This window comes from Sinohyriopsis cumingii, chromosome 14 (assembly GCF_028554795.1).
Source record: "Sinohyriopsis cumingii isolate HCF-2022 chromosome 14, ASM2855479v2, whole genome shotgun sequence".
NCBI classification, from domain to species: domain Eukaryota; kingdom Metazoa; phylum Mollusca; class Bivalvia; order Unionida; family Unionidae; genus Sinohyriopsis; species Sinohyriopsis cumingii.
Window position 1 is genome coordinate 92,045,692 of NC_142974.1, and position 21,560 is coordinate 92,067,251.

The 21,560-nt window shown below is 34.1% G+C and overlaps 1 protein-coding gene across 1 annotated transcript in view; it reads right to left on the reverse strand.

The window, feature by feature from the left end:
* The window catches only part of LOC149784385 (uncharacterized), a 178,257-nt gene extending 166,307 nt beyond the window's left edge, over nucleotides 1-11,950 (reverse strand). Inside the window, exon 1 of the mRNA XM_089932983.1 lies at nucleotides 7,743-11,950. The gene's annotated coding sequence lies outside the window, so the exon portion shown is untranslated. The remainder of the gene's footprint in view (nucleotides 1-7,742) is intronic.
* Between the last annotated feature and the right edge of the window lie 9,610 nt (nucleotides 11,951-21,560).

Below are 21,560 nucleotides of genomic sequence, written 5' to 3' on the forward strand. Positions count from 1 at the left end.
GTGGGATAGAGATAGCAGCATTTTCAAGATTGCTGCTCTGGCAGCCATACTGGATTTCCTAGTGGCACCATTTTCGTCGAGTACCAACTAGACCTTGGGACAAATGTGTGACTTTCATGGCAATTCTCCAAGTAGTTTTGGAGTAGCAATAACCAACCTGTGCTAACTGATGATGGATAAAGGCAACTGCATTCTGGTGTATGACCATTAAAGATGGCAATAGGTGATTTTAGTCAAAGTGCATTACTTTAACTTACTCAAAATCTTATATCAATGTGAGGCTTTGTTGATGCCAGTCCTATATTTGTTATCTGTTAATTTCTTATAAAATAATCTCCATTTAGTCACTATAAACCCAAGATGGTTAAAAAAACATAGTTTCATTTAAACACAAGAGCTATTTGAAGACCTTGACACCTAACATCTGCCCATAGATTTCAATACATCATCTGATAATAGCACATAATGATGCTTATTTTCTACACCTATATCAGTCTACATATCTTACATAAATTGAGTACCAAGATATATCGTTTAGTTATTCATGAATTCACCTATATTTATAAAGTTTCTTTCCTTATTTATAGTCAATTAAACTCATTAACATGGTTAATCTAGCAATTTAGAGTAAAAGATGTCAGAGTTGCCAATTATTAAATTAAGTGATTTCAAATTGGTTGTACATAATGTTTCATAATATAAATGTTTATGGTAGATATATCTACATTTTAGCATTGATTTGACAAATGTTAGCCTCATTTATTTGAGAATAATTGGCCAAGTTGAGTAATAAAATCATTTTACGTGACTTTTTCTGTCACTTCTTTTGTTCACCTTCACCAAGAAAATTCATACAGCCTTGGAATGATCAAAAGCTAGAAGGTAATTTCTGTATGTAAACTATAAATATTATTATTTAAAATCAGTCCAAAATACTCATAAAATGAATCCTACCTCAACTATGAATTAGAAAATTTGTATCTGTATTAATCATATGCAAAAATAGTCAAATGACGCAACATAACTGTTACCATTTAACTTGAACAGGACATGATCCCCAATTCCCAACTGTTTAAACATACAGCCAAAAAAGCATAATAGAAAAGAGGTATGAATGTTTTCCTTATAAAATGAACTTAATATTCAGCTTTATAAGTGATAATTGCTTGGCATAGAGGGGACTTACAGGTCACTTACAAGTTACTTATAATCTGCATATGTAAAGTAAGTAAAAAAGTGTATGTATGCATACATCAGGACAATATAAGTGAAAAAAATTAATCCAAGCCTCACCAATATTTCACTTAAAAGTTACATAGAAGTCACTGTACATCCTGGTGGTAGGTAGTACAAGTCTTTCTAAGCTGAGTACAAGTCTTTATAAGCTGAGTATAAGTGAACTGTAAAGTAACTACACATTCTGGTGGTATGTAGTACAAGTCTTTCTAAGTTGAGAACAAGTCTTTACAAGTTGTGTATAAGTAAATTGTAAAGTCACGACACATTCTGGTGGTATGTAGTACAAGTCTTTATAAGCTGAGTATAAGTGAATTGTAAAGTCACTACACATTCTGGTGGTATGTAGTACAAGTCTTTATAAGCTGAGTATAAGTAAATTGTAAAGTCACGACACATTCTGGTGGTATGTGGTACAAGTCTTTCTAAGTTGAGTACAAGTCTTTATAAGTTGAGTATAAGTAAATTGTAAAGTCACTACATATTCTGGTGGTATGTGGTACAAGTCTTTATATGTTGAGTACAAGTCTTTATAAGTTGAGTATAAGTAAATTGTAAAGTCACTACATATTCTGGTGGTATGTGGTACAAGTCTTTCTAAGTTGGGTATAAGTCTTCATAAGTTGAGTACAAGTCTTTATAAGTTCAGTTCTGTACCAGTCTTTATTTTGTTTTGTTTGTTTTTGTGGGGTTTAACGCCATTTTTCAGCACACAATAGGCTATACATGGTGGCCAGTATTAATGGTGGAGGAAGAACCCAGGAAAACCCCAGAAAGAACCATCGATCCACAAGAAGCTACTGGCAAACTTTCTCACATACACACATTGGCCAAATCCGGGACTCAAACCGTACCAGTCTTTAAAAGTTGAGTATTAGTGAACTGTAAAGTCACTGCACATCCTGGTGGTAGGTGGTACAAGTCTTTATAAGTTGAGTATAAGTCTTTATAAGTTGAGTACCAGTCTTTAAAAGTTGAGTATATGTGTAATTGTAAAGTCACTACACATCCTGGTGATATGTGGTACTAGTCTTTATAAGATGAGTACAAGTCTTTATAAGTTCAGTTCTGTACCAGTCTTTAAAAGCTGAATATTAGTTAACTGTAAAGTCACTGCACATCCTGGTGGTAGGTGGTACAAGTCTTTATAAGTTGAGTATAAGTCTTCATAAGTTGAGTACAAGTCTTTATAAGTTGAGTATAAGTCTTCATAAGTTGAGTATAAGTCTTCATAAGTTGAGTATAAATGAATTATAAAGTCACTGTACATTCTGGTGGTAGAAGGTACAAGTCTTTATAAGTTGAGTACAAGTCTTTATAAGTTGAGTATAAGTGAATTATAAAGTCACTGTACATTCTGGTGGTAGAAGGTACAAGTCTTTATAAGTTGAGTACAAGTCTTTATAAGTTGAGTACAAGTCTTTATAGGTTGAGTACAAGTCTTCATAAGTTGAGTATAAGTGAATTATAAAGTCACTACACATCCTGGTGGTATGTGGTACAAGTCTTTATAAGTTGAGTACAAGTCTTCATAAGTTGAGTACAAGTCTTCATAAGTTGAGTATAAGTGAATTATAAAGTCACTACACATCCTGGTGGTAGAAGGTACAAGTCTTTATAAGTTGAGTACAAGTCTTTATAAGTTGAGTACAAGTCTTTAAAGGTTGAGTACAAGTCTTCATAAGTTGAGTATAAGTGAATTATAAAGTCACTACACATCCTGGTGGTAGAAGGTACAAGCCTTTATAAGATGAGTCTAAGTAAATTGTAAGTTCATGGACATTGACAGCTTTAACAGTTAGTGCAGAACAGTTTCACATCCAAGTTTTACTGCAAAAAATAACAAATCCAACAAATAAGATATTACTATGAATTTCTGTTAAACTTTTTATAACTTAAAGATAATTTCATCATGTTTTATTTTCAATGATTAAAAGTGTACGTTGTAAAATGGAGGCATAATTGAACACAACCACACTTTGGGGACTCCTTAAAACTACAACTAGTTCAGCATTCTGCAATACATTCTTCTCTGTAATTTTATTTTAAACAACATTATCCAGCACTAACAACTAAAGTATGCATATGTCATTAAAATCATGGAAATTTATTTATGCATGCTAAAAAATTAATTGATATTAAAAAAAGATGTTTCAGTGGTGAAAATCCAGAGCCTGATTGATTTCTGAGTTGAATGCTATCATGATTTTAGCCAAATTATACATTTCCAGAATTAAACCAATTTTGTTTGCAGATGGAACTAATGTCAGTATGTTCCTTTTGGTGATTTTTGTGTGTGTTTGCTTACTGTCCTTTCCAGCACTATGCAATATACCAACAAAAAAAAACTGCATGTTTCACATGCTGACATTTGATTTTTTTTTAGATGGCATTCATTTACCAACCAAAGTAAAATGAAAGAAAAACTACACAGCCACCAGTCAGTCAAAACCTGTTAATTAGTGAAATACTTAATTAAAATCCTAATCTACACCTATAGGTCACTTATGAGTGTGAAATAGGTAAAGTGAATACACAGTGACTTATATGTAGTGCACAGACCCTTTTTAAGCAATGAGTGTAAGTGACTTATACACCACATATAAATTATTTTTGTAAAGCTAATTCCTGAATGCATAAAAACACAAGGCCCTTTAAGCAATGTTAGTTGTACCTGACTTGATAAATTGGTTTCCAGGGACTATTTAGATAAAAACAATGAGCTAAAGTAAAAGTTAATAAAATAATAATAATAATAATAGTATTAATAATAATAATAATAATAATAATAATAATAATTAATATTTGGAGGATAACTAACTTAGTATAATGACTATACACCATTTTCATTTAAGACCAATCATAAAAAGTCCTTAAAGTGAAATCCTCATGTTGATAGGACTATTTGTTTAAAGAACTCTGATCCGTCAGGCGTGGTCTGACTTGTCGGGTCTATTTCCTGACTTTGCATTGAGGGGAGACCAGTGGTATAATAATAAAAACACAAAGTCATTTCACATGCTACTGTTTATGTCTAATATACACCTCTAAAGTTCCATCCACCTCTCCAATTTCTACACTATCACTCCATTATGTCTGCTAGGTATCCTATCTCTGTTATGTTCCAATTTTTGTATATCAAACTTGTGTCTGGTTCTTGTTTTCTTTCTTCTTCTTCTTATGACTATGTGCAGCATGTCTCTTATTATTACTATATCATTATCCCCCCCCCCTTTCCTTACATACAGAATATGATTGGCCAACTATTGCTAAATGAAAGACAGCCCCTTCCTCCCAGGTTATACATACTATGACTAAATGGTGCTAAAACAGCATTACATATGACCCAATTACCCAGATTTGTCATGATGCTGACCTAGTTACCCAGATTTATCATTGCTTCCCCCACATCTATCCCAGGAATTCTTATATTTCCCAGACTTTCACACCCAACATATTACTAGTTAGAAAACTAATATTGGTACATGTACTGCTATTCCGTTATTTCCTGCCCCTTCAAACTTGTATATTTTACTTTTTCCCCCACACTAAAAATCCTTTCGGTCATAGAACTAACAATAACAGGAGTTTCAAGATGGTCATAATGGCAGCCATATTGGATGTCTTAATGGCACCATTTTTAATTTTAGGACCAAGTAAGCATGATAAAGCTTTTGATAAAAACCCCATGTTGATATGACTCACCATTTAATAAGAACAGCAACAACAAGAATGTGAAGATGGCAACCAGGGTGGGCATAAAGGTTGTCTGAACGTCACCATTTTCATTTATGAACAATAACACCATGGGATGAATGTGTTTTAAAGATTAATGGCAATCCTTCAAGTAGTTTTGCAGGAGTAGCAATAATGTGCTAATAGATGGAAAACAAATGGCCAGAAAACAGATCATTACATAAGCTCTTCTAGTCATTGACTGGACTGCAGATTGTGAAGTGATCTTCAAGCTTACTTAAATCACTGCCATCTCACCTCTGTCGACATGGGTTTCAGTCTTGGGCTCGGCCAATGTGGGTATGTAAGAAAGCTTGCCAATAGCTTCCCATGGGTTGCTGGTTCTTATCAGGACTTTCCCAGTCCTTCCTCCACCAATTATATCAACTACCATGTATAGTCTATCTTGCACTGAGAAATGGCATTAAACCTAGAACAACAAAACAAAAACTAGTCGTTGATCAATAGAGTTAAAAAAGCTGCACATCAAATCCAAATGAAATCCCAATCTAAATGCACTGTGAAGCAGCTGTTAGTATCATTTCTATAAGTCTCTGGTATGACTTGGCTGGGGTTAGAACCAGTGACCTCCCACATCCGAGGCTGATGCTCTAACCATTAGGCCACTCCAGGAGTGGTCTATGGTGGCTGTAATGAGTGGGATGTAGTGGCTGTAAATTCACACAATCAGTATGAAGCCTAGGTGTTACTCTGGACAGTACTCTCACATTGCACCAACATGTCATGAACATATGCAAGGTTGCATATCTTGAGCTGAGACGCATGAGTGCTTGGGATGTGTAGTGGCTGTACTGAAAGGGTTATAGTGGCTGTACTGAATGGGACACTGTCACTGTACCTGAATGGGATGGTGTGGCTGTACTGAATGGGACACTGTCACTGTACCTGAATGGGATGGTGTGGCTGTATTTAAAGGGTAATGTGTGGCAGCTGTATTGAATGGATTTAGCGATGTGTGCGTGATTTGGAATTTTAATGTACAATTTTTCAGTCATATTGCTATGATGTCTGCAGTGTGGCAGTTTATAGTGATGTCCAGCACTTGGGCATCATGCTGCAGACATGTAGCATGATGTCCCACCCAGTAATAATAATAATAATAATAATGACCTTATTTAAAGAGGGTAACACAATTAGCTAAAAACTAATCTACCTTGAGGCCCTCATACAAAGGAATTCATTTATTTAAGCTGCATCTCTGAAGCCACTGGATATATTGGGTTTGGAAGAAGGAAATAGAGTGGGCATTTCTAATCTCAACTGGAATACTATTCCAGAGCAGAGTTCCAGAGTATTGGAAACTTTTTTTTAAATAACTCCTTATTTGGTTTGGGAATTTTATACTGTTTGGTAGACATGGATCGCAGGTGGGGAGTATTGCCAGGTAGCCTATACTGAATAGTGATTGTATTAATATTCAGGAGCACTATTATGAGATACCCTGTACATTAATTTGGCTTTTCTCAAACAGATTCGGTCTTTAATAGGTAATATTTTTAACCTACCAGCTAAACTTTCCTTGCTTTCTTTCTGGATTGATATTAGCCCAAATGCTCTTTTTTGTAGATGTGCCAGCTTTGCTATGTTTTTATCATTTGAATTACCCCATACTGTACTACAGTAGTCCAAATAGGGTTGCATGTAACTGTTATAAAATAGTTTTCTGTGCCTTTCAGGGAGAAAATGTCTTATCCTCCTGAGAAGCCATAAACTTGAATTGACTTTTTTACTGGTATGTTTGATATGTTCAGTCCATGATAGGTTATTATCTACCAGAACACCAAGTAGCCTATCATGACAGACCATTTGCAGATTTGTATCCTTCCATGTCAGACATAGTTCATCACTATCAAGATTTGTCCTTCTTTGCCATGTTGAGATAAGTAATATTTTAGTTTTACCTGTATTTACCACCATGCCATTACATGTGCACCAGTTTTCCAGTTTGTTTAGTGCATTCTGTAAAGAAATTTCGAGCTCATGCTTTGTGTTTTGGATGTCTGACAATGTTGTGTCATCTGCATAGAGATCTGTAGATATTGAGTCTCTTAGTAAAAGTGGTAGGTCATTAATAAATAAAATGAATAGTAATGGACCTAGAATTGAGCCTTGTGGTACTCCATATCTAACTGTTTCAGGTTCAGACAGAACATTATTTATGTAAACATGTTGTGTTCTCTCATTTAAGTATGAAGTAAACCATCTAATTGTTCTTTCATCACACTGGTAGATTTTCAGTTTCTTCAAAAGGATTTCATGATCCACCATGTCAAAAGCTTTACTGAAATCTATAAATACAGTTCCTATTATTCTACCTTGGTCAAGTGCTTGAAGCCATTTATCAGTTAGGGAGATCAAGGCAGTCTCACAGGAATGGTTCTGTCTAAAGCCTGATTGATTAGAGTGTAACAGCAAGTGTTTGGTTAAATATGACATGAATGAGTCATGGACATGTTTTTCAATCAATTTTGACAAGTTTGGTAGTATTGAGATTGGTCGGTAGTTATCAGCATCATCCTTAGAATCAGATTTGTGAATAGGAGTTACTTTTGCAGTTTTCCATATTTTGGGGACAGATGAGGTTGCAATACTTAAATTAATTATGAATGTTATGCTATCTACAATAGCAAAGGCAGAAGATTTAATGAGTCGTGGACTATCTGATCAAGTCCTGTAGCTTTCTTGGTATCAAGTTCACTGAGACATTTTTTAACAACGTTTTTTGACACTGGTGGGATAGAGAAACATACCTCCTTAGAGATTTTGCTGCTGCAGTCACATTATCCCAACACCAGGCCAACCAGTCCTAACACTAAACTCTTAATGCTGAGCACTAAGCGAGGCAGCTGCTAGTACTGTTTTCATGATTTAGTAATGTGCTGAACATGATGTATAGCAGCTGTACTGAGTGGGATTTAGAAGCTGTATTGAACAGGATGTAGCGGATTATTAAAACCCAATGCACTTTAGTGAGACAATTGTGTGTTAACTCTAAGTACAAGATATGATGATGTAAGAGTAAGTGTTTAATATGAAAGTGTTTTGTGCATTTTAAATGCGTTTACATTTTTCCTACTGTATTTTTTTCTCTCCAAATATGTCAATATGATACTTACTTATAAAGTTTTGTGGCAGCAATGGACAGGCAGGGGGCTTTAATTCTGCAATGTGATGAAACACTGCTGGTAATCATATTAACTGGAGAATGTTCTGGTGGCCTAGAGGCCTAGAGGTTAGAGTGTCTGTTTCAAATTCAAACCCCGGTCAAGTCAATTACCAAAGACTTATAGAAATGGTACTAACAGTTGCCTCACTTGGCACTCAGCATTAAGAGGTCAGTGTTAGGACTAATGTGTCTGGGTGGAACATCATTATATGTTCATCACATGCTTAATAGTCGTTTATATAGGAACTAGTTAGGCTTGTTTGATTCTGGAAATTACTGAACAATGGGTCACAACCTCAAACTATGACCAACGTTTGAACTAAACTTAATGGCTAAGAGCTAAAATTCTTTTGTGAATAAATAATTTTTTCTTCCATCAGTAACTGTGACCTTGAACTCTGACAATTTAACCTCTAAATCACTATGCTTCTTCCTCACCTCAAGTACAAACTGTCCAAAATATTAGGTCCACATCTGTGATGTAGAACTAATCCTCCCGCAGTTACAATAACCTTGACCCATGACCCATAACTCTCAAATTAAAAAGCCTTTCCATTGCCCCAAGTACAAGCCATCTACAATATTTGGTCAAGGTCTGTCATATATATTAATCTTATTATGCAGAAACCATTTTCTTTCAGTTACAAAGTAATCTTGACCTTTAACCTCAAGATCGATGGGATTCTGCAAAACCCCAAGTGCAGACAACCCACAAAGTTTTGTCCAGGCTTGTAGTACATAACTAATATTATCATGTATAAATGAGCTTCTTTATTCATTTCTAGTGACTTTGACCTTTTGATAACTGAAATTGACAGGTTTCTTCTTCACCCCAAGTTCAAACCATCAACAAAGATTGGTAACTGTGGGTAGTGGAGAGCTCCAGTTATTGTGCAGAAACTTTTTTCTTCATTCAGTCACAGCAATCTTGAAATTTAACTTTAAATCAATATGGTTCTATCTTACCCTAAATGCAAGCCATCCACAAAGTTTGGTAACTGTGGAAGGTGGAGAACTTGAGTCATTGTGTAGAAGCCATTTTTTGTGTCAGTGACCCTGACCTTTTAAATTTTGACTGCAATTTCAATAAGGTTATATCTTATATCCAAATACAAGCTAGCTTCAAAGGCTGGTAACTATGAACTTGGAAGATATTATGCAGAAACCATTTTCTTCTTTCAATAACAGCAGCCTTGACTTTTGACCTTTCACCCAAAAACTAATAGGTTTCTTCCTTACTCTGTGTGCAATATATCCACAACATTTGGCAGAGGTATATGCTACATAACCGTACTATTGTACAGAATTGTTCAAGTTAACAGTCAGATGGACAGATGGTCAAAGAAATAAACAGGGTCACTGTATAAGACACTCTGCAGAAATGGTGGAGGTTAACTGTATTTTTGTGTGTCTTTAATGCCATTATTCAGCACATGATAGGTCATACATGGCAGCAAATATATTTAGTATATGAAAGGCTTGAGAATAACCAGTAACCCATGAAAAGCTACTGGCAAGTATCTTCACATACCAACAATAATCAAGCTGATAATCAAACTGATGTAGACTGAGATAAGGTTATGTGATTTGTAAAGTCAAGTACCTCACACTACTTGGGGTCCCAATACAAACCAAGCAGATTTAAGATACACTTCACACTAATTGGGGTCCCAATACCAACCAAGCAGATTTAAGATACACTTCACACTAATTGGGGTCCCAATACAAACCAAGCAGATTTAAGATACACTTCACACTAATTGGGGTCCCAATACCAACCAAGCAGATTTAAGATACACTTCACACTAATTGGGGTCCCAATACCAACCAAGCAGATTTAAGATACACTTCACACTAATTGGGGTCCCAATACCAACCAAGCAGATTTAAGATACACTTCACACTAATTGGGGTCCCAATACCAACCAAGCAGATTTAAGATATATACCTCATTACCACATCAGTTCACACAAGATTAAAACTGGCATACACCATATATACTCATATATAAGTCAGTTTTATGATACAAAAAATCAACAGGAATAAGGAGATGTGATTTCTTTATGCCACACAGATTAAATTATTATGAAGGAACAGCAACATTTCCCAATTTTTTTAGAAATAGGTTATCAAAACAAACCATATACTATCAACAAAATTTAATTAAATATTCATTATAAATTACTGTGTTCATCTCTCAGTTTATTGTGTATGTATCAATACTACACAGATTATAATCAGTGATGTATTAAAATATGATTTAGGACTATTAAACCACATTGAAACAATTTACTGAATATTATAATGATTTTTCTTACTTTACAAACCGTTGTTTTTAATTCTCCATGTGCTGCCCCTAATTTCATGATTAAATAAAATCTAATGTAATCTTGTACAAAGAATTCAAGCAACTTGAAACGTGTATTACAACCAAGTAATTATTCTTTCATGTGTGTAAGCTATCAGCAAGCAGGCTGCCATTGATGTTGACATTAAAAGTCAGGACTCTATGCCTGGGCTGCCTGATGCCATATGCATACCACTAGCATCAGACAGACAAGTCTGCACTTGGGTTTTGTTTTAGGAATAGTATGTTGTGATTTCATCAACAGGTGAATTTTGAAAAGTTTGATTCAACACAGGTGACAGACAAAATGACTATTACATGTGACAGATAATATGACTATTACATGTGACAGATAATATGACTATTACATGTGACAGACAATATGACTATTACATGTGACAGATAATATGACTATTACATGTGACAGACAATATGACTATTACATGTCCTATGATGGAAATAAAAACAACCTGCTATTGCAGTAGATTTTGATGAGTGACAAAGACTACGAACTTGAGAAATTTACACTCGATGTCTATCACCGTTAACACTGCCCATTGTTGCAAGGATTAATTCCATTCTGTTAAATATATGTGCATGATTAAAACGGAAGTGTAAGTACACTTGGTTTTTAATATTTTACACAATTAAACCATGAATTTTACATTTGTGTTGAATAGTTCCACTGACCATCTCTAATGAGTTTTGTTGTCTTGCTATTTTTCACTTTTTAAAATACATAACTGGCTTTGATGAATCTTTTGACTATCATGTTGTTGCAATTAATTCCCCTGAGCATAGTCTATTTCATAAAGAAACTCGTAACATAATTCGTAACATCTTGCACCTTAAAATTTCACTATCTTCCCTATGATAACTAATGCTATCAGTCTACAATTTTGACTATGCAGTTAAAAATAAACTGCATATGTTTCCAATGTGAATCCTGTTTGTGCATTTCTTTGCATTATATTTATGTCAACAAGCAATGTCTCTTTCATTTTGAGTTTATTACATGCTTTCAAATTCTTATATTGATGTCACAATTTGAAATATCCATGTACATGTCTATTCATCAGATGGCCGTAAGAACAAAAAATGCTCACTGTGGAGAGCTGCATGTGACTTCTAAGTGAGTGGCATAGGTCACTTGTTTCAAGCCAATTGTGACTTGACTAGTCAAGCAACTGCATGTGTATATACAGCAGTATCTCTCCAAGTATCCAAGTTTTAGGATATTTTGTGTTTTGATCATTAGGTTATTTTTCAAGATGCAACATAGTTTTGATAGTAACTACCTCACAAATGCAACATATTTTTGAAAGTAACTACCTTGGGATCTCTTTAATCATGACACCTTTATTCCCCGTAAATATATCTGGATTAACGAGTTTTCTGGATAAAATAATCATGCACTTTTTATTCTATGATGTCGTTATACCGTATATATGTATATGGATTAACTAACTGTGTATGCACTTTATATTCAATAAAGGTTTCTTAAATTAAAAAGTATATCTTTTGACTCGTATTTATTTCTCTTTATTATATTCACTTGTACATACATGCAAATATAAAATAGTGTGGCAGGCCAACATGTCTGAGAACCACACTGACTTTTCATCATATTTGACATGGAGGGTATAGGTTTGCTGAGTCGGCAGGTATGGACAACAATTTGTTCTTATTTCTTTATGATACCTGCAATTGTCGACTTGCCAATGTCTATGGCTGAGTCAGATATGATATGCTGGCAGATCTCTAAAATGGTAGTTTTTAGGGGATTTCTTTGTGCTGGCAACTATTCCTTAATATCCTGGCCAATATCTCAACATGTCTAAACATTTGCTTGATGGTTTCATCATAATAATGTAAAATAGTACAAGGAAAAAAAACTTATATCTCACAGTTAAATGCATTATGGTAAACTAAGGAAAATGCAGTCATTTTTGTAAGTCATATTCTGCAACTGTTATAGCTGCTAATGAGCCAATAATTGACATAACTTTTTATTTGGAAAAGAAGCCCTATACTGTCTAAAGCTTAAATTGATCAATTTTACTTGTGCATCCATCAATAAACTGTGAATGTTGCATACAACTGATAAACAACAAAGCGACTTAATGAAACACTTAATTTATTAATGATACATTGTGTCATAAGTGGATGATTGGAGATCAGTGTGTTTATTTATTAACACCCCCTGACAGCAAGTAGTGAAAACAGACAGTGTATATACAAATGCTGGTTGTACAATGTGGTCTTGTTACTTCAAGTTTTTCCACACACATGATTAATGATCAATTTATAACTTAATGTGCCACTAAATTTGACCAAACAAAGAATGATAAATCGATGTACCTCCAGAAATGTGTAGTCCATCTGACTAAATTTTCTTATATGATTCTTCAAATTTTCTTAATTTTGGACTGATTATTTCCAGATTATTGAGGCAAGTTTCATAGCAATTTTACACTTTGGTCCCCAATTTTGATTTCCGGATCTGGAATGCAGATGTTTTGATTAACGGAGCATATTAACATTTAATTCTTATTGAACTATGTCCAGATAGCTAGGGTTCTGGACATAAGAGAGTCTGGACTAACAAGTTCCTCTTTACTCTCAAACGCAACATAGTTTTGAAAGTAACTACCTTCCAAATATAAGATAGTTTTGAAAGTAACTACCTCCCAAATGCAACATAGTTTTGAAGGAAACTACTCCCAAATGCAACATAGTTTTGAAGGAAACTACTCCCAAATGCAACATTTATTTGAGAGTAAATACCTTTTAAATACAACTAGCCCCTCTCCATCCATTTACAAAACTACATAATTTTCACTTCTACTGAGAAGGGTTGCCACCTGAAGAGCTCCAAAACAAGAAAAACATTAAGAAATCGACATGGTACAATTCTATAATACACAACTCACTACAATCCTTAAAATCTTTAACAGGTAGTAACCCTACTACTTACATAGTTACACCAATATATGCCAGGGCCCTTAAATGTGGAATCTTATAAGAGTAAAGCTACTGCCCTATATAAAATGGTGGCTCTCTCATTGACAGACATACACCTAAATTTTGTACAGCTTGAAAAAAGGTACATCATCGCTATTCTCAGAATAGTTTTATAAATAAACCAAACCCAGAACTGAACAAAATGAAAAACCTCTCGTGATTACTTCTGTCCTTGAATTTGATCTTTGTTTATATACAGTAATTAAATGACAAAGCATTTTAATTCAGCAAGCAGGTGACTCAGCTGGGAAATTCAAGTTATATCCATTTTGGCAGCAGGAATGCCAAAATAAGAATTAAACTCAGAAATAAAACTGGAACCAGAAATGTGTTCATATGCCAAATATGCCCCTGCCAAAGCAATGAGAAATTTGTAACTGGTAATAATTCCATATAATGTTGACTGAAAATAGTATAAATCAAATCGAAAATTAGTATAGGTAGGTCTTCATCATATAAAACTTCATAGCAAATTTGGTTTCAATCATTGAAGTCCTTCAAAAATATGTGACTGGAAAATGAAACTGAAAACAACTTCACCTTCAGTTAGATCTTCTAACTGTAAAGTCTTGTATCAAATATGGCTTAAATCAGTGATTCTCAAAATGTGTGCAGCGGGCACACTGAAAGATTTGCAGGTGTGCCACGGGAGTTGTGAAAAATATTTAAAATAATATTTTGAAACCTTGAACATATCGAAAAATTAAATGGTAAATCAATGTCGCAAAAGTTTAAAAAAGTAACATATATAAAAACACAATCTAGCTGTCAGTCTGTCATTCATTGGTTCCTTTTGTAATGTGAGACTTGTGTAAGATCTTATCACCGAAATTCTGGACACACTGAGAGACCTACAATCGGCACTGCAGCATTACTTCCCATCACATGCAAGCGATGAATATGGATGGGTGATCAATCCATTTGGAAACAAAGAAACTACAAATCTTACAACCGAAGAAGAAGAACAGCTCATTGATTTAAAAAACGATACATTTTTTCAGTCAATATTTCCTGACAAGATCCTGGATTAGTTTTGGATCTCAATCAAGAAGTCATATCCTGCAATCAGTTCAAAAGCAAAGTAATTCTGCCATTTGTGTCTTCGTGGTTTTATGAGTTTGGATTTTCAGCATCGGCTGAAATCAGATCTAAAGTCACCGAGAGAGACTTCTTAAAATTGACGATGAAATGCATGCTTGTTTGTCAACTTTGGAGCCTTGCTTCAATCTGTTTTGCTCTTGAAAGCAGGCACATCCTTCACATTAAATTTAAAATTAAATATATATATAAAAATAAATAAGTTCTTCATCACAAAAATTGTTAAATCTTTTCAGGTGTGCCGTGAATTTTTTTTAGATCTTTTGGTGTGCCGCAAGACAAATAAGTTTGAGAAACACTGGTTTAAATCAATGAAATCCATTAAAAGTAATTCAGCAGAACTAAATTCACATGGTAATGTTGCAGATTCAAACAGGGGCCATAACCCCTATACTTTTACAGGAGAACAATGATAACTGAACCCGACCCAGATCTTCCAAATGTTTTAGCATATGCCAAAATCTGATTTAAATTCCTTCAAAAGTTATTAGGCAAAAAATGATTAAATCTAGGCCCTGTTAATGTAAAGCCTTACACCAAAAATGATTTAAATCCATTCATTTTTTCAAAAGTTACTGAGCAGACATGTAAATGATTTAAATCCATTCAGTTTTTCAAAAGTTACATGAGCAGACATGTAAATGAAGGAAAATGTTCCAAGTCAAACAGGAGCTGTAACAATATTTTGCCAGAAAAAGGGAAAATCAAAATTGGCCTGGGTAATTTTAATGTTAGGGATCATAAGAAATTGTATTTTAATCCATGAGATCCTTTAAAAGTTGTTGAGCGGAAGTCAGAATTGTGACGGATGTGATCTGATGTGCAGGGATGGGATTGATGGACATGGGTTATCCATGTCTCCATATGGAAGGAGCATACAAATTAGATCCAGACCCCATACCTACTGAAACTTCAACATGTGTTCATGGAGCACAGATGTCTCACCAGTATCTGAAATGATCTAGAACAATCAACTGGATTTAGTATTTGGCTTTTGAAAGTCTGGAAAAGATCTAAGTCACTTTGTTTTGTACAATGGTAACCTGGGTCATACTAGTAGTTGTAATGAGTTATGGTAATTTCTCAAAAAATAAACAGAAAATCAGCTGAATATGCCTAAACTCATGCATCACATTTACAAGCCATTGATTGTTTACTTTCTTAAATTGTCCCTTTTCAGAAATGGAGGAGGGAAATCACTCTAAAGAACAGAATTTGGATAATTCCTGTTTTCCTTATGCTGAAAAATTGACAAATGCTTCCATATTGAAATGCTGAATAAATTGGACATATACTGAAAGTCTGACTTAAATGCTTGCATACTGAAAGGCTGATTTAAATGCTTGAATGTTGAAAGTATGACTTAAATGCTTGCATACTGAAAGTATGACCTAAAGGCTTATATACTGAAGAGGTGATTCAAATGCTTGCATATTGAAAGGTGACCTAAATGCATGTAAATTGAAAGGCTGACTTAAATGCTTGCATATTGAAAACCTGACTCAAATGCTTGTGTACTGAAAGGCTGACAGAAATGATTGCATATTGAAAAGCTGACTTAAATGCTCATATACTGAAAGTCTGACTTAAATGCTTGTATACTGAAAGTCTGACTTAAAGGCTTATATATTGAAAAGGTGATTCAAATGCTTGCATATTGAAAAGGTGATTCAAATGCTTGCATATTGAAAAGCTGACTTAAACGCTTGCATATTGAAAAGCTGACTTAAACGCTTGCATATTGAAAAGCTGACTTAAACGCTTGCATATTGAAAAGCTGACTTAAATGCTTCTATACTGAAAGTCTGATTAAATGCTTGTACATTGAAATGCTGATTTAAATGCTTGTATATTGAAAAGTTGACTTAAATGCTTGTTTATTGAAAGGCTGACTTAAATTCTTGCATATTGAAAGGTTGATTTAAATGCTTGTATATTGAAAAGCTACTTAAATGCTTGTATATTGAAAAGCTACTTAAATGCTTGTTTACTGAAAGGCTGATTTAAATTCTTGCATATTGAAAGGCTGACTTACATGCTTGTATATAGAAAAGCTGACTTAAATACTTGTAAACTGAAAAGCTGACTTAAATGCTTGTATATTGAAAGGCTGACTTAAATGCTTATATATTGAAAAGCTGACTTAATTGTTTGTATATAGAAAAGCTGACTTAAATACTTGTATATTGAAAAGCTGACTTAAATGCTTGTATATTGAAAAGCTCCTTAAATGCTTTTATATTGAAAAGCTGACTTAAATGCTTGTATACTGAAAGGCTGACTTAAACATTTGTATATAGAAAAGCTGACTTAAATACTTCTATATTGAAAAGCTGACTTAAATGCTTGTATATTGAAAAGTTCCTTAAATGCTTGTATATTGAAAGTCTGATTAAATGCTGCATACTGAAAGGCTTGTAAAACACAATGGTGACTTGGCCAAAAAAATATATATAAAATGTCAGAGTCTTTAAAATATTTGGACACTAGAAGAAAGACAAGTAAAAAGAATTAATTTAGTCAATGAATTCTTGGATTTCATTACATGATAGATAAATTAAGATTCTATTCATCACATGATAAATGTAAGATTCTATTCATCATATGATAAATGTAAGATTCTATTCATCACATGATAAATGTAAGATTCTACTCATCACATGATACATGTAAGATTCTATTCATCACATGATAAATGTAAGATTCTATTCATCACATGATAAATGTAAGATTCTATTCATCACATCATAAATGTAAGATTCTATTCATCACATCATAAATGTAAGATTCTATTCATCACATGATAAATGCAAGATCCTATTCATTACACGATGAAAAATACTGATTCCACTTTACCAGAGTGCATAGTGAAATGACATATATCTGGAAGCCTCTGTTATTATTCCTTTCTTTTCCCAGATGTTATGGAATCATTTGTGAGATAATGATGTGTTATTACATGGGTTACACATATGAAAGTTATGATGTGGGTATATTAACATCAATAACACATTAGTCATCGGTGTGATAAACACTAAATCTGAATGCAAAACTAGAGGAAAGTAAATTTGCATGATAATTCATGTGGATCATAGACCATAATTCAAAGACATGATAGATTACACAGAATCTTATAATTCAAATGAGATATAAAAAAATCTCATAAATACTATCCCCTCCACAAAATTTGGTTGAAATCTTTTGAGGATACTCAGGACAGATGGGGTCAAGGAAGGACTACATCAAAATAATACCAATTCTCTTGGACAGCCAAGAACCATAGTATTGATCAATAATAATCAAGAACCATGCACAGATGGTATATTCCCTCCAGTATCTGACTTGTGTAAAAGTCCTACTGAAAGTACTTTATGGTCCAGTACTCTCAATTTCTAGACAGACCAACACTGTCAATTTATATGCTACATATCTGACTATACACATCTTATATTCAATCTAACAGCCTAGGCATGTATCGACTGTGGAAAGCTTTATGTATCCAATGGGACCTCTACACACCATAATCGGCATGTGTACAATGTTCAATTGAAAGAGTCCTTGAAATGTTGGAGTGTTCTGCTCTGCAACCAAGAATGTTTTTAGGACAGGTAGACTGATTAACAGACACAGATATCACCTGTACCCTCATGCTACACATCCTGGAGATAAAAATATGATTTTCCAATCCTGCTTTAATAGCTTCTTTATTGGCAAATGATATATGTATCAGTTCACCATGGGATAGTCCCATGAATCATTGGCAATGGGTACATGTATTATAGAGTTCATCATGAGATAGTCACATCAATCATTGGCAAAGGGTACATGTAGAACAGTTGATCAAGAGATAGTCCCATCAATCATTGGCAAAGGGTACATGTATCATAGTTGATCATGAGATGGTAACATCAATCATTGGCAAAGGGTACATGTAGAAATAGTTTACCATGAGATAGTCTCATCAGTCATTAACAAAGGGTACATGTATCATATTTCATATTGAGTCAGTTGCATCAGTGAAGGGCAAAGGGTACATATATCATTGTTCATCATTAAATAGTCCCATCAATCATTGGCAAAGGGTACATGTATAAGTTTCACCATGAAATAGTCACATCAGTCATTCACAAAGGGTACATTTAGAATAGTTCATCATGAGATAATCCCATCAGTCATTCACAAAGGGTACATTTAGAATAGTTCATCATGAGATAATCCCATCAATCATTCACAAAGGGTACATTTAGAATAGTTCATCATGAGATAATCCCATCAATCATTCACAAAGGGTACATTTAGAATAGTTCATCATGAGATAATCCCATCAATCATTCACAAAGGGTACATTTAGAATAGTTCATCATGAGATAATCCCATCAGTCATTCACAAAGGGTACATTTAGAATAGTTCATCATGAGATAATCCCATCAGTCATTCACAAAGGGTACATTTAGAATAGTTCATCATGAGATAATCCCATCAATCATTCACAAAGGGTACATTTAGAATAGTTCATCATGAGATAATCCCATCAACCATTCACAAAGGGTACATTTAGAATAGTTCATCATGAGATAATCCCATCAATCATTCACAAAGGGAACATTTAGAATAGTTCATCATGAGATAGTCTCATCAATCAATGGCAAAGGATTTATGTATCATAGTTCATTACAAGATAGTTGCATGAATTATTGTACGTATATCAAAGCTCTCACCAAAAATGACATATATTGAATGTACCTGGAGTTATATTACAGAAACAAAAATGTGAATAATGGATACAAAGGTTCAGAATGATAGATAAAAACAAAAATATTGAAACTAAAGAATTCCTAATATGTGTAGCAAAAGGCACATCGTGACCACTGGTCTAATACGTGTCTAAAGTCAGTGGAATAAGTAGCAGTGTTGTCACAGAAGAAATGGTAATTTCCTTTGTAACAGTTTGACAGATATGGTTTGTTATCTACAGAAGTTGTATTGCATGGTACTCCATTTTATGTTATATTGTTTTGACTTTTCCCATGTGATAAGATGAATCTATTTTAAAACTTCCAATTAAAGCTATTTCTAAGGCAAGATACAAGTTTAATCCTTTTTCAGTCAGGTTTCTAACCATTTAATTTTTTTGGGGGTGGGGGAGGAGGGCACAATATTCTTTCAAAAAAACAATTTCCATTCCTCTTTTCAAGCTTGAAAAAATATATTCTTGCTCGTATTCTTAGAAGAAAAAAACACAATTATACCCACCAAATTAATTTTTTCAAAAAGTACCTTGAGGTAAACAAAAATAAAATATCTTGGTTCAAAATAAAATCCCAGGCTGTCCTCCCCCAAATTAAACAGTAAGTCCCTAATTAAAACAATAATAAAGTACATGCTTAGTATGTATTCTCTTTTGAATATGCAAGTGCTGTGCATGGGCCTTTTTTCATAGAATTCTCTCACACATAAATAATATCTGGGGATTATACAGATTTTGGAAAAGGGGAATGACAGCCTTGCATTGCCGTATTTAGTTTTATTCAGATCAGTGTACCTAAAAGTGTAATCTATACACAGGAAAGTACAAGAAATAATTAAACGTGTAAGATCATGATGATTATGCCCAAAACAAAATGGCTGACATCAGCTATACACCCCCCCAAGCCTGGAGGGGTTCTGATAAACCATTCAGCACAAACAGGATGATAGACAAGCTCGTTATGGTCTTCAAACACTTGAACTGGAGAGAACATAAAAGCACTGGGGTGAATAAAGAATACGAAATAAAAAAAAATAAAAATCTTCATCATGATACTTCTCCCAACATTAGAAAGAATCCCTCATTTAGATTCTATATCTTGCCAAAAAATGGAGAAAAACTGGAAATCTTGAAGCGAATACATTTTTATTATTCATACTGATTTTGGAGAATCGCCCTCAAAAGATAGCTCCAAAATTATACCTAGTTTTTGCTACGTCATGCGCCATTGTTTGTGTTTCTTTCACACAAGCATTCATTACATGACCAAACTGGAGGATAGAGAAATACATGACTCTTGTGTAAATACAATACTGACAAGGCATGGTTAGAATTATCTATATAGGAATGTTTGTTACAGGTGGGTAATCTATCCTCTTTTTTCCACCATTGGCATGTATACAGGTCCATGTATAATGATGACAGGTGGGTGATCTGTTTTCTTGTCTGAAATAATGTATAATGAAGACAAGCTGGTAATCTGTCCTTTTTCTCTACCCTTGGCATAATTTGAGGTCCATGTATAATGATGACAGGTGGGTGATCTGTTATCTTTTCTATAGTAATGTGTAAAGATGACAGGTCGGTAATCTGTCCTCTTTTCTATACTCTTAGCATGTATAAAGGTTCATGTACAGTGTATAATGATGACAGATGAGTAATCTGTCCTCTTTAGTCTACTCTTTGCATGTGTACAGGTCTGTGTATAAATATGACAAGTTGGTGATCTGTTATCTTTTCTATAATAATGTATAATGATGACAGGTGGGTAATCTGTCCTTTTTCTCTGCCCTTGGCATAATTTGAGGTCCATGTATAATGATGACAGGTGGGTGATCTGTTATCTTTTCTCTACTCTTGGCACATGTACAGGTCCTAGTATGTTCTGTATAGTTTTACATATCAATGGTCATGAAGCAAGTGAAATCTTCAAAATAGGTCCTACTGGCATGACAGCAGATAAGATTGCTTTGTACCCAGCAATGCTCAAGTGGATTTCACATTCTTTGTAAAACAGGAGTACATTGCACAATGTAAAGATTTGGTAGTATTGACACTTTGCACTCTGCTTATAATATGTAACCTAAACAAACAGTAAATTACAAAGCTATAAAAAATTAAATAGGACCAATGAATTGGGCTTCCACCATATCTAATTCAAGAGGTTTCCAAACAACAAAGCTGC